The sequence below is a fragment of the Myotis nattereri genome (genome assembly GCF_964212035.1).
Source record: "Myotis nattereri genome assembly, chromosome: 4".
NCBI classification, from domain to species: Eukaryota; Metazoa; Chordata; class Mammalia; order Chiroptera; family Vespertilionidae; genus Myotis; species Myotis nattereri.
This window is the reverse complement of record NC_138079.1, coordinates 46,641,779-46,653,794: the sequence shown is the minus strand read 5'-3', so window position 1 is coordinate 46,653,794 and position 12,016 is coordinate 46,641,779. Positions and strand designations below refer to the sequence as shown.

Sequence of the window (12,016 nt, the reverse complement as noted above, 5' to 3'; positions counted from 1 at the left end):
AATTTCAAATCAGAAGGGAAAACTATTTCCTTGAACAGTAGTTTCATTATCTGTGGCATCCAGTTAAAAATGTAAATTCATCATTGAAAGAAACAAGTTCATATTGGGTGTTAATATCTGGCTCAAAAAAACTCCGCCTATATTATAATGAGTTGATTTGTTATGATTTATTTCTTTATGAAAGAAACATTTTTATAGAATTTTCTTGGTATTTATATTGTTTGTATAATCACAAACAGTTTTAACCCAATGTTTTACACTGATTATCCCTTACAATACAAATATATCTCAAATTATAGGAAAACTCAATGTTGAAAATGGCCATGGTATTTTTCTCCTGGAAAAAAATTTAATAGGTAGCACAGTCTGATATCTGTATGTGGCCAAGGTTCTCCTTATCTACACTATCAGAATAGCTGAATGCTAGAACATTAAGTAAATAATAATAAAAGAAATAGCCCAGACCGGTGGGGCTCAGTTGGTTGGAGCATGCACCTGTACACTGAAAGGTCATGGGTTTGATTCCACATCAGGGCATATCCCCAGGCCATGGGTGTTCAATCCCCCAGGGTGCATACAGGAGGCAACCGATAAGTTTCACTCTGGCCCATATGGCTTGGTTGGTTGGAGAGTTGTCCTGTGGGCCCTGAGAAGCAGCCTGTCGCCTCAATGTTTCTTTTTCTCTCTCCTCTCCCTCTCTTTCCCTTCCTCTGGCTATTGTAACTCCGTGGTTAGAGCATTGGCTTGTGCAGTGAAGGGTGGAGCATTTGATTCCAGGTCAAAGGCATGTACCTGGGCTGCAGGTTCTATCCCCAACCTGCTAGGATACTTGCAGGAGGCAACCAATCAACGTGTCTCTCTCACATTGATCTCTCCTCCTCCTCCTCCTCCTCCTCCTCCTCCTCCTCCTCCTCCTCCTTCAACTCCTCCTCTTCCTCCTCTTCCTTTCCTTTCCTCCTACACTTTAAGAATCAATGAGAATAATATCCTTTGGTGAGGATTAACGAGAGAGAGAGAGAGAGAGAGAGAGAGAGAGAGAGAGAGAGAGAGAGAGAGAGAGAAATAGAACTATGTCAAGACTATAAGTCTAAATTGTTGTGAACATGACATGTAAATGAAAAAGTTTAGCAGGGATATTTTGTAGTTAAAAATGAATGTAAACCACACCACACAGGAACTATGAGACCTTAGAAAAATTTATTTAATGTTCCTAAAATTAAGTTTCTTCATTTGAAAAGTGGAAATAATAATTGCACCTGTCCCTCAAAGTTTTTTTGCTAGGATCATAGCAAATAATGAAGAATAAGCTTTCAAAACAGAATCTGGCCGAAACCGGTTTGGCTCAGTGGATAGAGCGTCGGCCTGCAGACTGAGGGGTCCCAGGTTCGATTCCGGTCAAGGGCATGTACCTGGGTTTCGGGCACATCCCCAGTGAGAGATGTGCAGGAGGCGGCTGATCGATGTTTCTCTCCCATCGATGTTTCTAACTCTCTATTCCTCTCCCTTACTCTCTGTAAAAAATCAATAAAATATATAAAAAACCAACAAACAACAACAACAAAAAACCAGAATCTGGCAAATTGCAATGACTTGGTAAATGATAACTATTATTATAGGTAAAATAAAATTAATATAATCTGCCAATATTCTTACAAAGCCACAACCCCCCTCCCCCCCACACACACATTTGATTCTCTTGAGAAATAGATGTGTCTAGTACCCCTATAAATAGTCTATATAACTCCAATATATTTAGGACACTATAATTTTATTATCTGGAAGGTCTAGTGTCTAAAGGTCTGGAAGTTGTTGTCCTTGGAAGAAAGTAAGAAACACATGTGAGAGATAAATGAATGTTGGGTGGAAGAAAAAAGCAAATCATACAACCCTTACTAGGCCCCAGGCACTATCCTTAAATTGTGTATGTATTATTTCAGTTAATGGTCACACTGAATCAGATTACTATTATGTTTACCTATTAAAATGAGGAAGCTAGGATGTAGACAAGCCAACTATCCTATCTTTAGTGAATAATAAGCTAGTGGGGGAGATGGGATTCAACCCCAGGTCCAGTCTGCTGCTATCCTGACCCATAGTTTTACAGCTATATTGCATAGCCTGTTGTAAAATGAATTTCAGATGTATATGAATATACTTTGATTACAGAAATAAAAACATGCATCATTAGACTGAAAAGGTAGTCACATCTAAAGAACTGAGAAGGGGAGGGTAGGAAATACTTTTTCAGTAGATCACTGTCTGAGGCAATGAAGCCATGGTGGTTGAAACTTTGCATAACATGAACTTAATTTACATCCCATCTCTAACAAGTTCTCTTGAGTAATATTGTTCTGGGACTTTTATCTCTCTAAATTTTGGTTATCTTGTATTTAAACTGGAAATTGTAAGGTAGCTTTTAGTATCAAATAAAATGATTTCTTTAAAGCACTTATCACATATTTTAATAAGTGGTGATATGTGTATGTCATTGTTTTTATTATTACATGGTTTTAATTACATGAGTAGACCATGGCTTGGAAAATGAAACACACATTGGTAAATATGAAGAACAGAAGTAATACGCTTGTTAGTGTGATTTCCAGGGACAAATGAAGACTTGAATATATAATTAGCAAATGGAAGTTCCCGAGTCCTGGAGCCAGATAGACCTGCATTTCAATTTTAGCATTTTACTTACAAGCTCCGTGATCTTGTCCAACTTAATTTTTTATACAACTGTATTAGTCTTAGTTTTTATTCTTTTAGTACTCTCTACCCGAGTTAACTATTTCCATTTGTAGGTGATAAAATGTCTAAGGAATTCACTTTAATTTTGGCTCTGCTGTGAGCATGGTCTTTCCTTTCCCTTCAACTCAGAATTAAGTCTTTTGATCCTTGCTTTTTATATTCCAGTCCCAGAAGCAGTTTTCACTGTAGGAGTTATCTGAAGACAGACTTATGCTTTATAGTAGTGCTCTACAACCAGGCTCTAGCTTCCTCAGGAACACTCCACAGGATGGATTGAACTAAGTATTAAACTAAGAGGCATTCTCTCAAATGAGTTTAAAAGCATTTTATTTTAGATAAGCTATATGACTTAAAAACAAAAAACACAAAACCACAACAACAACAACAAAATACAAGGTCTCCATTCCAAATAAATCAAGGTAAAATAAATGAAGAGTTCAAGATAACGTCAGTCCCATTTGTCCTAGTCCGCATGTGTTAATCTTTACATCTATAAATATTAGTAATAGCAATGTGGAATATCTGATTCAGAATTGATTTAGATTGCAAGATTATAATTGATAGCAATCCCATCTAAATGTCTTTAACGTATGTCCAAATTTAATTCCTTTAGTTTATAAAAACTGATTTCACTCTTTATTAGATTATTAAAACATCAGGTAGTATTAATTGCTAAAGTTATGTTTCTATAGTAAGCACTCAATATATGTTAGCTATTAAAAACCTATGAGATTAGAAAGTTGCACTTCTACTAATTTGACAGATGGAAGCTTAAAAACTATTTTATTATGAAAGTCGTTTTCATGACAAATATCTAACAGTTTTATTATCCTTTTGTGTTCTAATTTAATATGTGCAAAGAAGATGAAATCTTGCTTTTTAAACTTTTATATTTTTCTTTTCTTTAACTTTTGAAAAGCAAAGATTGCAATATCTTTTACAAAAGTAAAAATCTAGTGTACAACTTTAAATACAAGTAGGATTTTATTACTATATATGGAGGAAAAGTACCAAAATTATTATACACTGGAGCACTTGAGTAATATTCTTCCAGTTTTTGTCATGACATTGTTTGGCATTGGAGAACTGAGGGTGATTTACTACAGATATCAATTTTATTTTCTGATATGGCCTCTCTTAAAAACTTTCCTGGTATTTATTGAAAGGTAAGAAGAAATTTCTATTTGTCATGTAAAATGCTTATATTATTTCATTTTATTATTTATGAAAAAATTCTGTATACAATATAAAATTTAACCCTGAATTTATATATCATAAAGAAGGCTTAGACATAAAATAGAAATGAAAATATAGTGTTTCCAATGAAATTTGAAAGAAATAAAGATTAAAGCCCAAAGCACAGAGGTCTTTTATAGCCACATACAAATGGAGGGGAAAAGAGAAAAACTATATTCAATCCCCAAACTGAAGACAAGGCTAAAGAAGTATCATGACTTTAAACTCTCATTTGCAGTGCTTCTACCTCAAAGCATTATTACATATCATGATTTCATGTTCTGAAATAGTAATGATGCCGTTTCAAATATAATGGTAGAAGGAAATGAGTGATACGGAAAAGCAGCAGGAAATCGTTGTGTTGAAATCTAACTTCTTTTAGAAAAAGGATTTAATAGGAATCTACTGTGCATAAAAAAAAAGTTATTTAGACATAGGTAAATTGACATTTCCGTCATTTAAGTTCTTTGTCGTTAGGCACAGATAGTATCTCACATAGGAACTGACTTTTTATAGCTTTTTGCATAATTCTATGTTGGGATATATGATTAAACAGAGTCCATGTACAGAATCATAAAAACAGTGGCCCGGATTTATTTAGAAAAGATTTCAATTATTTCTGGCATTCATGTGGTCTGAATATAGGAAGGAAAACATTAGATGTATCCCTCTGGTATTATACTATAAAATATTTTAAAAAGAGGAACTCATTAAAAAATATTTACTTTTTTTAGTTTTTCTAGGATATGAGTTGAACTTGGCTCTCACTTTAATTTATAACAAACTAGAATGTGTTACAGGTTATGTTTTATTAATTTTATAGAGATACAATGAGTTTCAACTAAGTTATCTATTAGAATACATTGTATTCATTTCCAACTTTGAGTTATTGTTATTACAGCAGCTATGTACATTTACTTATACGCTTTTGCATTTATATAAGTTTTTATTACCTTTGGGAAATACCTAGGAGTCAAATGGTAGAGCCATAAGATAGGTATATGCTTAACATTTTAAGATAATGTAAAATGACTTTATGAAATTATTATACTATGTTATATTGTCATCCAACTTGGTATGAGATTTCCACTTGCTCCATATCCTCATCAACACCTTGTATTGTCAGCCTCAGTACTTTTCTCCATTCTCATGGGTTCATAATAATATCTTATTGTTCTTTTAGTCTGCATTTCTCTGAGGACTAATAATGTTGGGCATTTTATCTTTGGCTTATTAGAAAATTATATATATATGTATATGCACACACACATATATATGGACACATATCCTTTCTCTATAATAGAAGTGTTGAAGATGAAAGAAAATTAGTAAAATGTACCCGAAAATCTTCCTCCTGTCAGAGTCTGGGACGTGCCACGGGACCCAGAGTCAAGTCCCCGCCCACCCGCGTGTGCCTCAAAATCGTGGAAGACCCAAACCCAGCCAGACCCATCCCCATTGATCGAGATCCAAACCCAGCCAGCCACACCCTTGTCAAGCCCCGCTGGGCAGGAGATACAGCCTCAGGTCCCCCATCAAGCCCCGCCAGGTGGAGGGTGCAGCCTCAGGTCCCCCAGCCTAGTGCCGGGCAGGGGACACAGCCTCAGGTCCACCAGCACACACTGGGTGGGGGGCGCAGCCTCAGGTCCCCCAGTGCGCCCTCAGTCCCCCAGCCTGGCACCGGGGTGGGGTGTATGGCTTGATGTCCCTTGGCCAGTGCCAGGGTGGCAGCATGGCCTGGCCTGAGGTCCCCTGTAAAGCCCCACCATGCAGGGGTGTATGGCCTGAAGTTTCCCATCAAGCCCTGCCGGTGGGGGGACACAGCCTGAGGTCCACTGGCCTGGTGCTGGGGTGGGAGGCATGCCTTGAGGTCCCCCGCCAAGCCCCGCCGGGTGGAGGCATGGTCTGAGATCCCCCGTCATGCCCCGCTGAGTGGAGGGCACAGCCTCAAGTCCTCCATCCCAACACCAGGGTAGGGGATGCACCGGCCCATCCCCATGCAGCCTCAGGTCCCTGCTGCTTGCCCATTAAACCTTGTTACGGGAACTCGGCCTCTGATGTGGGTGCAGCCATCTTGTGTTACGGAAACCCCGCCTCTGCTGTGGGGACTGACATTTTTGTGATGGTCAATTTGCATATTCCCTCTTTATTAGATAGGATATGTATACTTTTTTGAAGTATCTGTTAAATAATTCTCCCATTTTTTCAAGTCTGGTTGTTTGTTTTATTACTATTGAGCTATGTGAAAAAGCCTTTATATAGCCTTCAGTAAAGTGCTTTGTCAGATTTATCATTTTATATATTTTCTCCTGTTCCATGGCTTGCCTTTTCATTTTCTTAACTGTCATTCAAAGAATAAACAATTGTTACTTGAGTAATGTCCAATTTCTCAAATTCTTGGGTCATCTAAAAATAATTGGAAATCATTTTTCTTAAAGATGTCTAAATCAGTATATCAATATTCTGTGTTCTAATTCGAATTTGAACCTTATCCAGGTCAGATTTTCTTAACACTCTTCTCTTCCACCCATTTTTTACCTTGTTAGGTACCCTATACCTCACTGAACCGAGAGAATGCAGGCCTCTGTCAGCCGCCAACGCTCCAATGACATGAATTCATAAACCTACCATGAAAGCATTAAGGGAAGAGAAAGTAAGAAAGCCGGTTCCATTTCTTTAAGCTTTTTGCCCATGTGATTAGGCTCAACATTTTTTTAATGGTTCAAAATAATCAGAATTAGGATCACTTCTAAGCAGGACAGTGTTGTGGATGTACCGAGTATTATAATTTGAAGCCAGTATAAATTTAAAAAATTAATGCAATTTTTACAAAAAGAAGAAAACAAGAATAAACAGCACAAAATAATGAAATAAAAAGGAAGCATTAGCCTGGCTGGCATGGCTCAGGGGATGAGCATCAACCTATGAAGCAGGAGGTCATGGTTCGATTCCCAGTGAGAGCACATGCCAGGTTGTGGGCTCGATCCCCAGTGGGGGAGTGCAAGAGGCAGCCGATCAATGATTCTCTCTTATCATTGATGTTTCTATATCTCTATCCTTCTCCTTTCTTCTCTGAAATCAATAAGAATATATTTTTTAAAAAGAGCATCAAATGTCTAAAAATAGAGGGAAGAAAGATTCTGCATGGTTTCACATGATATATCTCAATTTCAAAAAGTAAATATTCATGATAAATTAGACCATGAATTGCATAGTATAAAACAGAAAAAACAAGCAAGTATAAATGAACTAAAGATTAATTATTCTATCCTATGTAATAAAAGAGTAATATGCTAAGTGTCTGACTGATTGGTCAACCGACCGTTTGGTTGACCATTCAACCAGTTGCTATGACGTTCACTGACCACCAGGGGACAGACGCTCTGACTAGTAGGTTAAACTGCTGCTGGGGTCTGGCTGAGAGGGCTGGACACACTCTGGAGCCCTGCTGCAGTCCCTCCCCGGCTGGCCAGCCCTGATTAGCCTTGATTGGGTGAGATGGCCATGACTGGCACCGATCACCGGTCAGGCCGAGGGGCCACACCTGTGCACAAATTTGTGCATGGGGCTTCTAGTTAAAATGACCATCACACTGATGAAAAATTACACACTTGATAACATTCTAACTCTTGATGAAATTAAATGAACTAACCAAAATACTATTTGCTGCTTCAAATAAAAACTTTACTTTTTTACAGAAAGAAAAAGAACAAAACTGAAAGAAACTACTATTAAGAAATATATTATCCTTAAATATGAGAAAGGTAATATTTAAAATAAAGAAAAAATAGGTTTGTATAGCTATAACCTGACAAAATATGCTATTAGTATATGTATATGTATATAACTACATAAACAGTAATATTCAAGGAAATTAAAATAAATTAGGCTTGCCATATTTCAAAAATGTATTGTAAATTATGTATTATGCAATGCTGATGAGAATGTGATGAAGTCAGCACATTGAAAGGATTAACCAAGGAATATATAAGCATAAACCATAGATGCAGACAACAGTATGGTGATGGCCAGAGGGAAAGGGAGGCAGGAGCTGGGTGAGGTGGCCAAAGGGTCGGGGGAAATGGGAACATATGTAATAATGTCAACAATCTATATTAATAAAAGTATAATATGCAAATTGACCAAATGGCCCAACAGCAAAACAACCATCCAGATGACCATGCTATGACACCCACTGGCACCAGGCCAGCCAAGGTGGGTGTGATGCGATTAGTCAGGGGCCTGGCCATCACCCCATGACCACCCCACAGAGGGAGGCTCCACAATCTCCCCGAAGTGAGAGGCCCAGACTACCTGGCTGGCGGCGCTGTGGCAGTTAGCCTGAGCCTCCCTTTGTGGGGGTGATCCATTGCAGAGCCCCAGCCAGGTGGGCGGGGCCTACCTCTTCAGGGCAATTGATTGTGGGGCTCCCACAATTGATTGATTGCGAGAGGGCGCAGGCCGGGCTGAGGGAAGCCCCCCACAACTGCATGAATTTTGTGCACTGGGCAACTAGTAAAAAATAAATGAATAAACAAACACAGAGAGGATGCTGCAAATAATTGTTATTTTAGAAAAAAATCTGAAAAAGTATATATAGGGAAATCACAATATTCAGAATTTTTATATTGAAATGTATTTGAAATAATTTTTCTGAGGAAAAGAAGTAAAGCTTTTATATTCACATCTATAATAAAATAATCTATAATAATATATAAAAACCTACCAAAAAATAAAAAAAAAATGACTCCAGTAATTTTGTGGCTATTAAAACTTAAAATACTAGTTTAAGAAAATCTGAGCTTAATTTCAAAATAATTGGTAACAATTCTCTGAACCTTGAAATGAACTCTTCCCAATAATTAAGCTTAATGTTTTACTGAAGAAAAACTGTCCAAATTGAAACTTTAAATTAAATATTAATAAAAACAACAAAAATAATAAAATAAAATAAAAACTTTCAGAAATAAACCTAAGTTATAAGATTTCATTAGGCTGTACTAATTATACTGATATTAACTTTTTTAATCACATCAACTCAGGAAACACATTCCAATTGCTCTCTTTTCTCTTTGCTCATCATTGCTTTTGCTACAACTAATCTTTGCCATCTGAGTCTGCCCTCAGCTATTAAAGGTTATATGGGGACTCTTACACTGTATTCTAAATCTTTAGAATAGAATAATTTCACTAATTTTCTTATAATTTGTATTTTGATATAACTATATTTTTTCAAAAGATAAAAATAGCCTGGCCAGCATAGTTCAGTGGTGGGGCATCAACCTGTGTACCAGAAAGTCATGGTTTGAGTTCCCTGTCAGGGGTCAGGGCACATACTTGGGTTGTGGGTTCAGTCCCCATTGTGGTTCATGCAGGAGACAGCCAATCAATGATTATCTTATCATTGATGTTTCTACCTCTGTTTCCCTCTCCCTTCCTCTCTGAAATGAATAAAAATGTATTTGAAAAAAATAAAAACAAATATAATATAATCTTTAATATATAATATAATCTTTACAAACTTAAACACATGTGATTCTCTGTTCTACTCCTTCATACCACCACCCCATCCTGGCATCAGAAGAAAAACATTTCAATTCCTTCTAGTTTAAGTTTTCACATTAATAAATAATGTAAGTGTACTTGGATTAATCAATTTTATTCATTTCTTACTTGTTATGGTAGATAATGAGTTAGCCTTTAAAAAAAAATTTCACTTGTTACTTTTCTATCTTTCCAATTTCATTATGTCACAAATGAGGTAAAACTAACTTTTTAGAAATAAACCTAACTTATAAGATTCCATATTGCATGCTTAACCATGTAGTATATCATTAATACCTTTTCTTTTTTAGACCAGTCGTTTCTTTGTCTACATTTTTATAAGTCCATCCACAACTTTCATCTACCTTTTATTAAAATTTTTCCTTCCAAACTAGTCTGGATTGATTGTGATTTGGACCCTCTGTGTAATTGTTATTCTAAGATTCCTTCTCACCATGATCTTAGGAGTTTCCTTCATCATTCTTTCTTTGAAACTCCCTAATTCTTGAATTGCATGTTTTTCTCTTTCTTAGTATACTCTCTCAATATTGGTGAAAATATCTGCAATAAACATAACAGGCAAAGAACTTATGTCTAGAATAAATAAATAAAATACTAGAAGTCTGTACAAATAAACAAAACATCAAATAAACATGGTTCAAAAAATTTAACAGATACCTCATAGGGTAGATATTCAAAAGACTAATAAGCTTATTAAAGGGTTTATAACATCATTGACTATCATTAAAAAACAAATACCAAAATAAGATAACACAGCACAACCATTAGGGCGGATACAATTAAAGAATTACAATATCAAATGTTGGCAAGGATGTGGAGTAAGGAGTGTACTCCTGCATTGCAGGTGGGTGGGTAAATTATTGAAATACCTGTAACAACTACATTAAACTCTTTGCTGCGATTAAAATTTGTGTCATTGTCAGATTAAGACCATGAAATTTATTTAACAACTAATGGTAAGTAAGTTCAACTTTCAAAATAATGTTCTTCAAATCTGTTACCCTAATAGGAGTTGAAGCTTACATCTGCCTTCTGCTGCCATTAGCATTTTTTCTCTTCTTCTCACTTAACTATTGTGTACAAAACTCAACTCCCTACACAAATTTTCACAATAGTTCTGCTTATACCAAGTACCTCAAAACTTGGGCTGTAACTGAGAGGACCCATCATCCACCTCAAGGCCTAAGATATTCAATGTCTCTCAAATTCTTTTATTTCCATTCTCTTCTTACATGCCTGCTTAGGTCCCCAGAAGCAATACAAATCTCTCCCTTGGCCTTGCACTCAGAAGAACTTACCAAAAGTTATTTATTCCAAACAATTAGACATGTTGAATAAATGATTCTCTACCACATTTCACACAATATATTCAATTTACTTAGTAATAATAAAAGCAGAGGAAAACATAAAACACCGCTTGTTTCTTCAATCTGTAGACTTTGAATATAAGGCTAAAAGTAAAAAATACTAATAAGGGTGTTAATAGTTGTGACCCACAGTGTCTCAGAGAGAATTCAAGGCCTTGGTAATTATTCTGCCTGTCACAAATGCACTTTAGGCCTTTATCTTCATGGGTCCAAGCAAACTCACCACAGAATAGAGAGTTTTCTGATGACTCTAAAGACAATCTAAGTTAGTACATAATTTCTTGGGAAATCTTATAGTTGGGCCTTAGCAAACTATTCTGATAAAATGTGTGGTGTCCTGGTTTATTTGATTTGTTATATATTTGGTACATACACAGAGGGTGTAAATTCATTAGAAGATTCTTTGAAAGACATTAAAACTTTGAAAAGAAACAAGAAGAGTGTCTATTTAGTCTCCCACCTTTTTAGTAGGCCTACTCAAATTATTATTATTATTATTATTACTACTACTGATATGAAGGAAAGTCCAAGTAAAAGAATCCAGTAAAACATCATGTAGGGCCAGAAAGAACACTGCACATAGGACCAGCACAATAGAGTCTATGCTTCTCAGTCACCGATCCAGTGAACTGGGAAAATGCACAGATCCTGTCTTTTCCAGTTCCTTTCCATGAAGTCAGATAGTGACATCTACTTCACAGGCTGTTGTTGAATAATAAATGTAAGAATATAAACAAAATAATTTTCAAAGTACAAAAAGGATGAAGTTTAAGGAGGTATCATTCCATCCATTCTTGCATATTTTTAAGAGCATTTTCTTTTCTCATGACCAGACATACATACTTGCATTTGTGTCATTGCTAATATAAACATCATTAACCCTTTTACGTTGTTTACCTTGCATTAAACCTCAATAGTGGATGTGCCTAATTTAGTTTACCTCTCCAGGGGATGAAAAAGTGCAAATATTCTGGTTGCTCTCTGTAAAAAAAGACAATTTTTTTTTTGCTAGTGAGAGTTTACTGGGCTTGGAGTGAATTGTTAAAGTGATTCTGGCATCACAAATGTAGAACATTTGGATTTTATAATCTCCAAATTAC

At 36.1% G+C, this 12,016-nt stretch overlaps 1 long non-coding RNA gene across 1 annotated transcript in view; it reads left to right on the top strand.

Annotated features, from left to right (window-relative positions):
- Window positions 1–12,016, top strand: part of LOC308518803 — a 312,780-nt gene that overhangs the window by 123,002 nt on the left and 177,762 nt on the right. Inside the window, exons 4-5 of the long non-coding RNA XR_013995961.1 lie at window positions 6,531–6,637; window positions 7,683–7,748. This is a non-coding gene — a long non-coding RNA (uncharacterized lncRNA). The remainder of the gene's footprint in view (window positions 1–6,530; window positions 6,638–7,682; window positions 7,749–12,016) is intronic.